The 16,076-nt window shown below is 37.4% G+C and overlaps 1 pseudogene; it reads right to left on the minus strand.

Moving 5' to 3' along the window:
• Positions 1 to 8,895: 8,895 nt before the first annotated feature.
• LOC102251435 lies at positions 8,896 to 10,481 on the minus strand (annotated as a pseudogene).
• Positions 10,482 to 16,076: the final 5,595 nt, after the last annotated feature.

Below are 16,076 nucleotides of genomic sequence, written 5' to 3' on the forward strand. Positions count from 1 at the left end.
AATATGTTACATGAAATATCAAAGTATGGCGGATATTTTCCTCCTTGTAATAATTAGAATAAATTCTTGTAGAATATAAAGGAAGAAGTGATCACACTGTCATTTTTAAGCATTTTACAACATTCGTTGAGAAGATGCTTTATTTATAAAGATCTAAGAAACCTTGGTATCTTAACTTCAGGAACAGTGCTTTAATGATTAAAAGGTATTGATGATTTTGAAATTTATCTTTTTTAAAACAAAAAAAAACACGTTTTCTTGAAGAATCCTTGCACTAAAGAGTTTGGGCATGTTTCTTAAAAATAATTGTTCAAATAATTGATCTTAAAAAGTAATTTTACACAGTTGAACTGGAAAACTTTTATCTTCACATGTCAACACAATTAATAAAATTTGCTAGTGATCCTTTCCCAAACAGGAACTGTTTTTTATTCACCATTGCATCCCTAAGTCCAGCACAATTGTCTGTCTAGTTCACAGTACATATTCAATGATGTTTACTGAATGAGTTTCAACATCTTCTCTCACAGAGACTGACTTGTCACTATTTAATCAAGCTAAGATACCAAATTTGTTATATAATCCATTGAAAGTTCAAACAAATTTAAATGTTTCCAAATACAGTTGTTAATTATATTTGAATTACTGTGCTTTTCTGCGTGAGGAGTAATCATTTGAATAAAAAATCAGGTGTCTGAAATACAATGTACTTTTCCTTCTAATGCTTTTCCTATATTATAATAATTTTATGTGCATAGAAAATATCTGTTTCTGATATCAGTCTTTTGTTTTGGTTAGTTCCTTAATATTTTCCTTCTGCTTATTAATTTATACTCATCTTTATTTCTTGTAGTCGTATGCCCTGATGCCTAAAAGATGCATGCACTTTTTTTCTTTTATTTTTATTTCAAGTTTTTCACTTTTCTTAATGCTTCTACTGCACAATCTTTAGTGTATATGCCTCTTTGTGTGTGTATTTGTAAAGATAAGGTTGCTATTACAAAGACACCGAACACTTACGTTGGGTCAAATAAGATAGTAGCTTATTTCTCCACAAATTGATGGTAGGGTGGTCCAGGCTGTCAAAGTGGTTAGCCTGACAAGGTTACTAGTCCCAAGTTTATTTTATCTTAGAAGTTGTCCTTGCTGCAAGGTTAAATCTGAATCACTGCCATGTCTGCATTCTAGTTTTAGAAAAGGGAAGAAAGGACAGAAGTACAAGGCACGCAATTTCCTTTTAAGCAAGTGGCCAACATTTTGACATTCCATTGGTTAGAACTTTGACACATGACTACATATGGCTTCAAGGAAGCTGGGTAGGGCAGTCTCTATGAGGTGCCCATTCATTCAGCTTAAATTCTGTTACTATAAAGCAAGGATAAAATGGATTTAGGTGACCAGTACTAATTTTCAAATTGCACTTATATTATATTATGCTAGTTGGTAGTCTTGTTTCATTTGTCCTATGGGGCAGTTAAGGAAAGCATCAAGGGAAGGACACAGTATTCATTTTCTGTGTGGAATGTGTCTGCTGTGACCTAGCAGCATGGTGTGTTAAACATAATTATTAAGACTCCCAATGAAGAAGGTAAATCTTAGGAAACATTCATTTTGCTTAAGGTGTGGGTTAGCCAATGTAACGACTTGCCCTTTAGCATCAACCTCAGTAGAATTTGGGTTGGAGGGGTTATGTTAAGGGAGATTGGGTTTCATACCAGGGCATCTGATTACTTATTGTTAAACAATAACTTTTCTTAGTGTTACGGTTACTGATATAACTTTTCATTTTCTTTCACAGAACTTTGGTGAACTCATAATTCCCAATGATGCTTTTAGTATATTGTCCATTGTCTACAACGTCTTAAATTAATGAATGCAGAACTTATTAGAATGTTTTTTTCTTTGTGATTTTTATATTCCATCTGGGAATGTAAGGCTTTCACATGAAAGCACTGTGGAACACACTGCATTGTAGAAGCCCATGGAATTCAAGGACTCTCATGTATTGCTGGTGGGAGCCTAAAATATCAGTCATTTGGAGAGCAATTTGTTAATATTTATGAAACTTTTGATTGCATTTACCTGTTAATACAGCATTTCTATTTCTATATGTATACTTGGACGTGAGACATGATGTATTTATAAGGTTGCTTGTTATGACATTGTTTATAATAGTAATGATTGGAAACATCCTGAATAGCCATCAATGAGGGACTGGTTAAATGAACAACTTTATTTAAAAAAAATGGAATACTATGTAACTATATAAAATGATGAAGCTGTTTACATATTGTGAAATGGGATAAAAAAGAAGGAACTTTTACCAATTGCAACAGCTTGGATGGAACTGGAGAGCATTATGCTAAGAGAAATAAGCCAGTCGGAGAAAGATAAATATCACATGATCTCACTCATATGTGGGATATAATGATCAACATAATTTGATGAACAAGAATAGATCCAGAGACAAATGGTAGGGGAGGAAAAAAAGGGGGGGGGGGGGGGGGGGGGGGGGGGGGGGGGGGGGGGGGGGGGGGGTCAATCGGGGAAAAAAGGAGACATATGTAAAACTTTATATAATAAATAAATTAAAAAATAAATATTGAAATGAAAAATTATGATTTAGTATCATGTGAAAAAAACACAAAGTTCAGAAAAATATTATGTGATAAGACTCCCATGTAAAAGGGGAATATGAAAACATATATTCATATGTGCTTGTAAGCACCCAAAATATCTCCCACAAATTACAAATGAATATGGTGGAACCAAAACATTTTTATTTAGGGCTTACGCTCTAAGGAATCTCTTAGGAATCTTAATTTTGTCCTTATGAAATTGCCTTTTTTGAGAATCAGGATTTATTTTCCAGTCTCTGTCTTCTGGCACATTCAGTGATCACATCTGTAATCATGAGAAAATTCTGAGTTACAATTTGTCTGGGACGGAGGAATTGAAATCATTCGTGTAAGGCAGCGGGTGCTCTTACTGTCTCGCCGTCTATCTTAGCCTTCAGTTAGTTCTTAATCATGTTTATTATACCTTGTCCAGTTGGAAGATCATTCTGTTTGATAGAAGTAAATAGGAATTGAATAGTTTCATTTTCAGTATCATTTGTTTCCATTCATTCAGCAAGTGTTTATTGACCGACTAAGTACACAGCATTGCTCGGGATGCTTGAGGAAACAAGGCCCTGGGAACCGGACTTGTCCTCGGAGAGTACCAGTGTGCGAGCGTGTTTGCCATTGGGGGGATTAGTGAGAATCACAGGAAGAGGGAGGCATCACAAAATTCCATTTATAGTGTTTCTCTTTGTTTTCAAGTTTTGAGATCTCTTTGTTTCTTTGCTTGAGTGTATTATTTTATTAAAGTTGAGGGCAACATCCTTGTTTTCTGCCAACCGTCATAATCTCAGCCTACACCACTAAGCATGCGTTGTATCTCACAGTGGTATGAATCTCAAGTATTGTTTAGAACCAGATGTTCCCTTCCCACATTTGTGTTTACGTATTTTCCGATAGCACTACCTTCAATGGGGATAGGGTAGATGAAAATATCAACTCGGGTTGAATCCTATCATTTTCAACCTAGGACTGTATAAATATATTTTTTTAATTTATTTTTATTTTCTGACAGAAGCATGAATGTGGCCCAGTATAAAGGGCATAGTCTTTGGAATTAGAGGGATTTGTGTCCAAAGGCCGACACCTTCTCCAGTTAGCCCTATGATTTTCCCTATGTTTGTTAAAAACTTCAAGACTAAATTTCCAAATTTGCAAAATGGGGCTAATAATACTTATCTTGGTGAACTTGCCGTATCTCCTACTGTTTGTCCTGCCCTGCCGGTCAACTTGAACCAGTGGATCTGGTTAGTGATTGAGGATTGTTACTGCGTTTGATCTCAGCCAGAAGGCAGAGAGGCTACAGGAATGTTGAATTTTGAAAACCTTCCTGGCAATCTGAGGTAATCTGCCCTAAGAAAATACCATTTTCTGCTTAACTAAGTCAACTCTACAAAGGACCTTTCAGTTCTATACTCACTTTTCAGTGTCAAGAGCCATATCACATGTTATTTTCTCCTCTGGCTAATAGTAAGAGTCGCCTGACTTTCTAAATGAGACCTTTTTCTTCCCATGAACTTTACTTATTTTACTAGTATATGTCAATGGAATTGGGTTTCATAGGTGGGAGACTGAATTATTTCCCTTTCAGGATTACTCTGTTTACTTGCCAACCAGTTGTTCTTACTGAAAAGATAATAATGTGCCTAGACATATTTAAGGGCCATTACAAATTAAATTAGTCATTAAGATATTTCCTTATCTCATGAGAATGATATAAAAGTTGCAGGAGGTGTCTTTGTTTTGTTTTGCTGTGGGGGGTGATAGGGAGAGGTGGAAAGGACTGATATGGTAATAATAACCTTGGGCTAATAAAGATAAAAAATTATCTATTTGTTTTGGAATTTACTATTGAATTAGATGTTATTTGATAAATTCATATTTTGAGACTAATATAAAAAGCATCCTTCACAACTCAGCTTAATGGAAATTACATAACGTTCTCTAAATAATGCCTCACTGAATGTAACATATTTCTAGTGAAAATTTCTTCAGGCTATTGATTCACAAATTTTAATTAACAAAGTTGAAAGTAAGATTCTTTTAAAAACACTGAATGTAGTCATGAGGATTGAGTTTGAAAATTCAGGTCACAAGTTTCCATTTATAAATGAAACATTCTCAAGTCATATTAGAGATGAGAATTTTTGACTGAAGAATTATAATTAGTAGTTAATGAGGAATGAGAATGAAAGTGTATTTTGCCAGTGACTTTTGTCATTACTGTGTGAACCAACCTAACCTATAAACAAGAGTATTTGAAAGTCAGTAATATTTACATAGTAATTGGAGTGAATAGACGGTTGATGAAATCTGTATTTTATACTCTTCTTTCTTTTAAAATTCTCCTACTAACCACTAAATTTTTTATTTACTGAGAAAAATAATCTTTTACTTTCTTACATTTATTTATTTTACATTTTTAATTAAAAATTTTAATTTTGACATAATTGCAGATGTCCCCTTTTCCCCATCCTTTGCACACCTCCACCCACGTTCACCTTCACCTCCCTTGGCCTTCATCAAACTACTGTCCCTGTCCATGGGGTATGCAAGTATGTTCCTTTTCTAACCCCTTCTTTCTTTCTCATAGGACCCTCTTTTTCAGACTTATCATAATTATGTTCCTTTCTCCAATGCTTGTTGAATGTCTGGGTCAGGCACGGTACTAAATGTGGGATCTGAAAATGAGTGAGACAGGTTTTTTGCTTTCAAGGGTCTTCTGGAATGCTACAGAAGAACTACATAGGCATTTTCATCATTCTAATTGAAATCTCAGAGCAGGTAAAATAGTTGAGAATTTTGTTAATAGGAAGCATTTATTAGATGCTTAGCATTTTTTCCCCATCGTATTGGATGCAGCACAGGCACCATCCTTCCCTGTTTATTAGTCATTTGCAATTTGATATAGACATTGTCCTTAGAATAAGACTTGGTCATATGTAAAAAAAATAAGATATTATCAAGGAAACAACTCAAATTTGGGAGGAGAGACATTTTCATAGGGATTGGGAAAATATTTAGCTTGTCACTTAACAGTTCATAGCAAAATAAATTCCAAGATAATAGTTTAAAAAACAAGCTACTGATGAATTAGAAAAAGTAAAATTGAATATTTATTAAACATCTGGAAGGGAATTTCAAAGTCTAAAGGCAAAAGAGTATGTCATTAAGGAAAAGATGGACTGATTTGATTAAATTTATTTGCATAAAGTAATTGAAAGGGAACAAAAATGAACTATTTGCAGAAAACAAAGTGGACAGTACTGATGTTGCAGCATATATAAAATCCATTTCAGAGAAAATATTAAATTAATGAATAAGATGTAAGGGATAATCATAAAAATAACAAGTCTAATGCATAGTTTATACAATTAGTTTCTTTTGGTGTCATAGAAAAGTAGTTGTAGGGACTAAGAACAGAAGAGAGTAATTTATGGAAGGATTGACTAAGTTTCTAATTAATGATACAGACTGTTACAGTGAAAGAATCACACAGTCTGTGAAATGCCAACATAAATCAGGCACTCATTCTGCAAACATTATTTGAAGATTTAATATGTTCCAGATACCATACTAACTGCTAAAATGATAAGTATGAATAATAAAAAGCTATTTCTCAAGGAAACAGCTCAGAGATAGAACACCTTTCCTCCCATTTCTTCCTCTTTTTTTTTTTTGTTGGTAAGGCTAGTTCATCAATCCATCTACTCAACTGCCCATCAAAAAATAAAACAAGACAAACAAAACAAAACAAAATAGATTGAGTCCCTAGAAGGCATAGAACCTGGTGGTAGGTGTAGGGATTTTAAGATTAAAAATGAGACTGTCATTTAGGAGTTATTCAAAGAGGTGGGCAGAGGGGGAATGGTGGTTAAGTGATACCAGAGATTGAAGTTATTCCAGAGAATACAATCCTAGCTCCATGAAGGGAAACATACACTGAGTTGATATAGTCTAAAAGTTAATAGCAAAATATTAATGCATTTTATTTATTTACTTTCTACACTCTTAATAATTAAAAATGTAATTGTTCTTTCTAAATATAATGCTTAATGAGTGAAATAATCAAATCCTTGTGATGACATCATTACTTGTCAGAGACCCCATTCAAGTTTATTAAGGTATTAGATGATTTTACCAAAAATGTGTTCCTGTGATTGGTTATTCAAAGGTGAAAATTAGAAAACTAGAACAACCTTCTTTTTTTACATAAAGGACACAGTTATTACTGATAGAAATAACTGTGCACATCAGGAGAGGAGCATAATAGCCCAAACCTTCATATAGATCAGTTATGTGCTTTATTTTTTTCTGTGTTGGGCTGTTATTTTCATTTAATACTTGCTTTTTATTTGTCCTGTCATATTTCTTCCTTCTCATTTTCAGTCTTCCTGTCTTTTCTTTTTATTTTTTTATTATAAGGTTCTTTTTTTATAGTTTATTGAGTTTATACAGAGAAGAAGGGAGAGGGATAGAGAGTTAGAAACATCGATGAGAGAGAAACATCGATCAGCTGCCTCCTACACACCCCCTACTGGGGATGTGCCCACAACCAAGGTACATGCCCTTGACCGGAATCAAACCCGGTACCCTTCAGTCCGCAGACTGATGCTCTATCCACTGAGCCAAACCAGTTAGGGCTTCCTGACTTTTCTTTAGTTTTATTTCCATCTTATAGTTAATGTAATCTCTCTTGTAATGTTGTATTATAATGTTCCAGTTCTCTCAAAGCTTATTCAAGTGGTACATTCATTTTTACATTTAAAATTTTTTTCTAGTATAGAAATGCCTAGAAATGAGTATGATTCTTAAAACAAGTTTTTGTGCTGTATAAATTTTTAAATAAACTATACATTTTGCATGTTATATTTTACTATATTTATTTACTATACTTTAACAGGAGTAAGTAAAAGGTCTGATATGAGTTAATTCTTTTGTTTTTAAATTTAAATTCTTTATTGTTTCAAGTATTACACAAGTCTCCTTTTTCCCCCATTGACCTCTCCCTGGGTGCTCTCCCCCCCCAGCACATGCCCTCACCCTGCTACTGTCTGTGTCCATGGGTTATGCTTATATGCATGCATACAAGTCCTTTGGTTGATCTCTTACATCCCCCCTCTCCCTCCCTCCCCTGCCTTCCCTCTGAGGTTTGACTGTCTTTTTGATGCCTCTGTGTCTCTGGATTTTTAAAAAAATATATTTTATTGATTTTTTACAGAGAGGAAGGGAGAAGGATATAGAGTTAGAAACATCCATGAGAGAGAAACATCGATCAGCTGCCTCCTACACACCCCCTACTGGGGATGTGCCCGCAACCCAGGTACATGCCCTTGACCAGAATCAAACCCGGTACCCTTCAGTCCGCAGACTGACGCTCTATCCACTGAGCCAAACCGGTTAGGGCCTCTGGATTTATTTTTGTTCATCAGTTTACATTGTTCATTATATTCTACAAATGAGTGAAATCATGTGATATTTATATTTCTTTGACTGGGTTATTTCGCTTAGCATAATGCTCTCCAGGTCCATCCATGCTGTTGTGAATGGTAAGAGTTCTTTATTTTTCACAGCAGCATAGTATTCCATTGTGTAGATGTACCAATGTTTTTTGATCCACTCATCTGGTAATGGGTACTTAGGCTGTTTCCAAATCTTACCTATTGTAAATTGTGCTGCTATGAACATAGGGGTGCATATATCCTTTCTGATTGGTGTTTCTGATTTCTTGGGATATATTCCTAGAAGTGGGATGACTGGGTCATATGGGGGTTCCATTTTTTATTTTTTTGAGGAAACTCCATACTGTTCTCCACAGTGGCTGCACCAATCTGCATTCCCACCAGCAGTGCACGAGGGTTCCTTTTTCTCTGCATCCTCGCCAGCACTTGTCATTTGTTGATTTGTTGATGATAGCCATTTTGACCCATTCTGACCCATTCTGACAGGTGTGAGATGTACCTTATTGTCATTTTGATTTGTATCTCTTGGATGATTAGTGGCTTTGAGCATGCTTTCATATGTCTCTTGGTCTTCTGTATGTCCACTTTCGAAAAGTGTCTATTTAGGTCCTTTGCCCATTTTTTTTTTTTTTTGCTGGGTACAGTGAACTTTGTTGATGGTGCATGACAAAGTAGGGCTCCCTATACCCCTCCCCTTTTTCAAGGGGTCTGGGATGGAAACGGTGGTCAGGAGATTATCAGTGTGTCGGGGGATAACCTGGGGCAAGGACTCCCCAGCAGCTGAGGGCCTCTCTTCCTCTTTCTGGGGCTGGTGGTCTAGGGGACTCTTACTCCTTGTAGGCCATGTGGACCATAAGGTCCACCACCCTGTTGCTTTAGCCAAATTCATGGTCATACCAGGAAACGAGCTTGACAGAGTGGTCATTGAGCACAATGCCAGCCCCAGCATCAAAGGTGGAGGAGTGGGTGTGGCTGTTGAAGTTGCAGGAGACAACCTGGTCCTCAGTATAGCCCAGGGTGCCCTTGAGGGGGCCCTTTGATGCCTGCTTCACTACCTTCTTGATGTCATCATATTTGGCAGCTTTCTCCAGGCGGAGGGTCAGATCCACAATGGGCACATTGGGGGTGGGGACACAGAAGGCCATGCCAGTGAGCTTCCCATTCAGCTCAGGGATGACCTTGCCCACCGCCTTGGCAGCGCCAGTAGAAGCAGGGATGATGCTCTGGGCAGCCCCTCACCCATCACGCCACAGCTTCCCAGAGGCGCCATCCACGGTCTTCTGGATGGCGGTGATGGCATGGACTGTGGTCATGAGTCCCTCCACGATGCCAAAGTTGTCATAGATGGCCTTGGCCAGGGGGGCCAAGCAGTTGGTGGTGCAGGAGGCATTGCTGACAATCTTGAGGGAGTTGTCATACTTGTCATGGCTCACACCCATCACAAACATGGGGGCATCCGCAGAAGGGGCAGAGATGGTGACCCTCTTGGCTCCGCCCTTCAAGTGAGCCCCAGCCTTCTCCATGGTAGTGAAGACACCGATGGACTCCACAACATCCTCAGGACCAGCATCGCCCCATTTGATGTTGGCGGGATCTGGCTCCTGGAAGATGGAGATGGACTTTCCATTGATGGCAGGCTTCCAGTTCTTCGCCTTGACTGTGCCTTTGAACTTGCCATGAGTAGAATCATACTGGAACATGTAGACCATTGTCAGAAGCTGGTCCATCCTTGCTGCTTGACACAGTCGCTGCAGGGAAGAAGCATCTGCACAGCATATGTTTCAAGGGACCTGGAGTATATGGCATACTGTTCTTAATATGTTTGCTCCTCTTCTTGGCGCTATGTGTTTTAACCAAGGTCACCTCTCTGAGAAAGGTGGTTCCCCCAGGTAGGGATTTTTCCCTGAAGTTAATGAGGGAATAAAACCCCTTAACTAAGTGCCAGGCGGGTAGTTAATCACTTTAACTATGAACAATCACACTTAAGCTACATAATCTTTACTCCCTGGAATGGAGATAAGAAACGCCCTAACCTTTGGAATAGAAATTGATAGGATTAAAATCAACTGGTATAAATACAGATGTAACAAGACAATAAAACACAGAACTTGGCTGGAGATCCTGGCTAGAGATCCGATGTAACAAGACAGTAAGACACAGAACCTGGCTGGAGATCCTGGCTAGAGAACCTGGCTAGGCTGCTGATCAAGTGAACGCTGTCTCTGTCCACACCTTTGGGAACCCCTGGACCCCAACAGACCATGTAGTTGAGGTTAATGAAGGGGTCATTGATGATGACAATACCCACTTTGCCAGAGTTAAAAGCAGCCCTGGTGACCAGGTGCCCAATGCGGCCAAATCCACTCACTCCAACCTTCACCATTGTGTCTCGGGGTTGTGGCTGCCGGCATAGCACAGGAGGAGAGGCTGTCTGATGAACAGGAGGAGCAGAGAGCTGGTTCTTTGTCCATTTTTTGATTGGGTTGTTTATCTTCCTTTTGTTAAGTTGTATGAGTTCCCTGTAAACTTTGGAGATTAAACCCTTATCGGAGATAACATTGGTAGATACGTTCTCCCATGTAGTGGGCTTTCTTGTTTCGCTGATGGTTTGTTTTGCTATGCAGAAGCTTTTTATTTTGATGTAGTCCCATTTGTGTAGTTTCTCCTTAGTTTCCATTGCCCTAGGAGCTGTATCAGTAAAGATATTGATATGACACATGTCTAATATTTTGCTGCTTATGGAGTCTTCTAAGATTTTTATGGTTTCCCATATTACATTTCTTTTCTTATAAACTATTTCCTACTTGTCAGAATCTGTATTTATTTATTGCATTGTGTTAATTTTTTTCTACTGATCACTGGATACTTGTTTATACATTGAATGAAGTGATTTCATGAATTATACCCAATTGAACTTCACTCAGCAAATGTAAGTGTTTTAAGTAGGAAGTAGGACCAAGAAACCAATTGTCTAGGGTAGGTGTGGCAGCATTAGGAACCAAATGTCTTTTGAGCTAGGTCTGTCTAAATACTTCCTGTTAAAATTGACCCTCTACCGCTTACAATGAGGACGAAAGTTCTATGAAAATTGAGGAGCAAAATATGCAGCAAAATCGTCCAAAATGTGCATATAGTCTTCAATTTAGGAAAGAGTCTCTTTATGGTGATTCTTTCATGTAACTAGTGTTGGACCAAATATGCTTTCCTTGATATGAAGCTAGGGTTGAACTCTCTTTTTAGAGGATCCTTAGCTCTGTGCTCTTTCTACACATTGTTGTATTTTGTTTCTAACAGGACATTGAAGAAACAAAGACACATGACAAAGGTAGGAAGTAAAAATAAATCAAGACTCATACTTAATATGTGTGTCCCAGTGGAATACTTATATAGGCACCATGAGTCATTTTTAAACAGTCACTTGTTATGGTTGCACACTTAGAGATTGACATCTTAGAACCACAGAGCATCATGTTGAGTGAAAGTTAAGGGACAGTGATTTGCATTAAGTTGCTGCTTAAATTGGTTAATTAGCTTTCTTCAGAACTCCCTGGTTTAATTTGTTTTTGAAATAATAACAGCTACAGCATTAAAAAACATATTTCCAGAGCAGGATTTTGCATGCTCTAGCTTAGCTGTTCAGTTCTTATTATCAGGAACAAATCCGCAAGGGCCCTCGAGCAAAAATTACCCACACATAGATTTCCTCTAGGGAAGGATTAAAACTGGCAAGTCAGTGAGCTAAAGAGACTTAGCATTCTTGGTTTATGAACATTACAGAGTAGTGAATATTGTTCGAAGGAACTATTCTTTCAGCTTTTGTTTTGCTTTTCACTGCTATCCATGAGTTTTTCTGTGGGAACTGTTAAGGAACAACTTTAGTATAAAAATGGTAAAAAAAGAAAAAAAAAGAAAAGGGGCTACATTGATTAATGGAGAAAAGTCATTGGCTATATCTATCTATGCAGGAAGAGTATAATGAGGACTTGAGAGGAGGTTATTACATTTAGCTGAAAAGAAAATGGCCACTTACCTCAATTATCAGTTGTTTGAAATATGGCTTATTTTTCATTTTTCATTTGGAAACTTTATTTATGATGAAACTTTTAAAGTTATATTTAACAGTATATTTTACAAACATTGATTGTGTTTTCAGATACTTACGACTGATTTAGAAGGGGAAATTTTGTGTTTTGACAAGATGTATATGTTCTAATATATTCAGAAATGTGCAATTGTAAGATTTACGGCAATTTAAATTTAACCTCTGGAAAAGAAGACTTCCCCCTAGTGACAATCTCTAACAATGTTTCTGAGAATTTACTTTTTAGAAAATTAATTCTGATCGACATGCAGGAAAAGCTAGAATTGAAGCAATTAAAGGTAGGAGATCCTCTCAGTTCAAGCTCAGGGCGATTAGGGCTTACAATCAGATAATGGCCATGGAAAAAAGAATGCATTAATTTGATGTTTATAAGATATATTTGCTTGGATATCATTATTCAGTAGATATTTCAGGTGAGGGAGAGGAAAGTTTAGTAAACGTTTTGGATTGGGGACTAGTCACTAATCACAATAGTTAATATAGGAAAAGATGCAGGTTTTGCAGAATTTACGTTGTACAAATTGATGTTTAGTCCAGTGGCAACTTGCCCAAATCATCAATATATTACTAGACCCTAAAGACCACAGTTAAACCTTTGAAAGTGAATTTAATGGTGTTATTAGTTTGATGAGAAATTCTTAATCATTAGCCAAAATATCTTGCAGGAGATACATATGTGTGTGTGTATATATGATAAATTCCTGTTAATTTATTCAACATAAAAACATTTTGGCATTTATTTGTAAATTCAGAGCCATTTTGGAATAACTCAAAGATTTATCAATATGCATGGAGTTGCTTAAGTAAAGCTAGTTTTTTTATTTTTAATAGCCTTTGTGCATTCTTAAGGGAGGCATTTCTTGAGCAAGAATTCTTTCTTTGGGAATGGGCATGGTGACCATTTATTAGATGGTTTATTCAATTTAATTCAGTTCAGCAAATATTTGCTCAGCATCAACTATATACAATGCACTCTTAGTAACCACACAGCCCTATCCATGAACACTTATATTCTCAAAACTTTTTTATATTCTTCTAATTACTCCCCTGAGTATTCTGGCAGACTAATTTTGGTTTCTGAGATACCACTAGGGCAATGGTCGGCAAACTGCGGCACGCGAGCCACATGCGGCTCTTTGGCCCCTTGAGTGTGGCTCTTTCTAAGCCTTAGGAGTACCCTAATTAAATTAATAACAATGTACCTACCTATATAGTTTAAGTTTAAAAAATTTGGCTCTCAAAAGAAATTTCAGTCATTGTACTGTTGATATTTGGCTCTGTTGACTAATGAGTTTGCCGACCACTGCACTAGGGCGTGAGTACATACTTGTGTCAATTGCAAGGGCTGCCAGAACACAGACAACTCACAGGTTAGGTAATATTAGGCACTTGGACAAGAAAGGACAGTATAAATCGACTCATGGAGAGCTTATTAAGTGATTACACAGGGGGTAATCTTTTAGAGAATCAGGGATTAGGGATACCAGATGTCTGTCTGTTTCTGCTGAAGTTAAGGTTTATAATACTTAATAGGAGGCAATGTAGTAGGATAGGAAAAACAAATAGCTGGGACTGGAGATCCTCTCTCCAGTTGAGTACCAGTGATCTGGGATTTAATATCAGTGGAACTGGTTCCTCTTAGTAAAATGAAATTATTGCACTAGATCCGTGGTTCTTATGAAAGTATACAGAACACTTCGCTTATGATTGCAAGAAGTTCATAGAATCACTGAACTGCAGCAACTACCTGCGGATTTGTGGACAATGAACTACATGACCTCTCAGAGCCTTCCCAGCTCTAAAATTTTCTGATTGTATGAAGCCTGTGCTCTTGAACCTCAGGGATGCTTTCTTGTGGTTTGTGAGCTGCTCTGGGTGAGGCACCTCTGGCTCTTATAGGCTGACTAATGGTCAGAAGGCCAGCTGCAATTGATGTGTTATCTGACCTCCTTAGGCACCCCTCAGTATTCCTCAACTCAGTCTGTGCACATACTGTCCCCACCCTAAATTTTTCTCACTTGATGTGCTATGAAAACATTGGCCACATCTCAAAACGTGGAATATGCCAAAGAGAAAATGTAACTTCCATTAGCCCTTTGGCTCTCTCTTGTTGACATTAGATGCTGATAATGTATTTGACTCATTTCTTGGCTATTTTCATGATCATAAACTGTAAGGGTTTATTTTCTCGTTGCCTAGAATGTGAGACATTGACTTCTCTCCTAATGTTAAAGATACGTATTCATTGATGTTAGCTTACTTTATATAGATAGATGCACTGTTACACACACACACACACACACACACACACACACACACACATTAGAATTGAGTTAAAGAAAGGAATACTTTGGCCATCTATTTATATATGCTAGGGCCTGTTCAATACTCAAGATTAAAATAGTTAAACTTTTAAGTATCTTATTATGTGGTATAGATGTAACACACTTTTTTTTCAGTGAATAAATGATAGTTCCCATTCCTAGTTTATTGCTTGTGATCATTTTAAAAATTAGAACACTTTGACTTAAATATGTGACAGTGCATTTAATTCTGATACTTTTTAGTGCTACAGTATAATGACAGAAACTGAAAGATGAATCTGATGAATAGTATCTTTGGAAAATAATAAACATTTTTGATCTAATCATGTTAAATGATTCAAGTGAAAATCAGTGAATCCTAACATTTTAGAAGCTCATTTTATTTTTGATAGTTTTATTAAGGTACTAGAGGCCCGGTGCATGAAATTCATGTGTGTGTGGGGGGGTCCCTCAGGCCAGCCTGCACCCTCTCCAATCTGGGACCCCTCAAGGGAATGTCCGCCTGCCTGTTTAGGCTCGATCCTACTGGACATCCCTCTCATAATCCAGGACTGCTGGCTCCCAACTGCTCACCTGCCTGCCTGCCTGATTGCCCCTAACCACTCCCCTGCTAGCCTGATCAACACCTAACTGTTCCCCTGCCGGCCTGATTGCCCCTAACTGCCCTCCTCTGCAGGCCTTGTCGCCCCCAACTGCCCTCCCCTGCCGGCCATCTTGTGGTGGCTATCTTGTGTCCACATGGGGGTGGCCATCTTTGACTATATGGGGGCGGCCATCATATGTCTTGGAGTGGTGGTCAATTTGCATATTACTCTTTTATTAGATAGGGTAGTTGATAAATAATAATGTGCATATATTTAAGGGGTGCAGTTTGTGAAGTTCTCACAGGTATGCACCCACAAAACCATCATCACATTGTAGTGAACATCCCCGTCACCCCCTTAAAGTTTCCTCATGCCTCTTTATAATCCCTCCCTCCTGCCATGGGCTCTGTTCCCAGGAAACCACTGATCTGCATTCTGTCATTATATATTCATTTTTATTGTCTATAATTTTATGTAAATGGAATCATATGGTATGTACTAATGATTTCTGCTTTTTTAAGCCTAGATTTCACATTCGTTGATACGTACAGTAATAGTTTATTTCCTTCTTTCATTGCGTAGCATTCCATTGTATGAATATGCTACAGTTTGTTTATTCCTCTGTTGACAACCATTTCAGATTTTCTAGTTTTTAACTCTCATAAATAAAGCTGCTATGAACATTTATATATGAGACTGTATATGGACCTATGCTTTCATTTCTCTTGGGGAAATATCTAAGACTGGAATGTCTGGATTTTATGGTAGGTGTATGGTTAAATTTTTAAGAGTGCCAAACTAATTTCCTAAATGGTTTTATCTTTGCATTTCATGTCTTCCACATTCTTGATAACACTTTCCATGGTCAGACTTTTAATTTTAGGCATTTCACTAGGGGAGTAGTAGTACAAATCTGTGGTTTTAATGTTCATTTCTTTAATGACTAATAATGTTAAGCATCTTTTTATTTGCATATTGCTATA

Source organism: Myotis brandtii, unplaced genomic scaffold, assembly GCF_000412655.1.
Source record: "Myotis brandtii unplaced genomic scaffold, ASM41265v1 scaffold432, whole genome shotgun sequence".
Taxonomy (NCBI): Eukaryota; Metazoa; Chordata; class Mammalia; order Chiroptera; family Vespertilionidae; genus Myotis; species Myotis brandtii.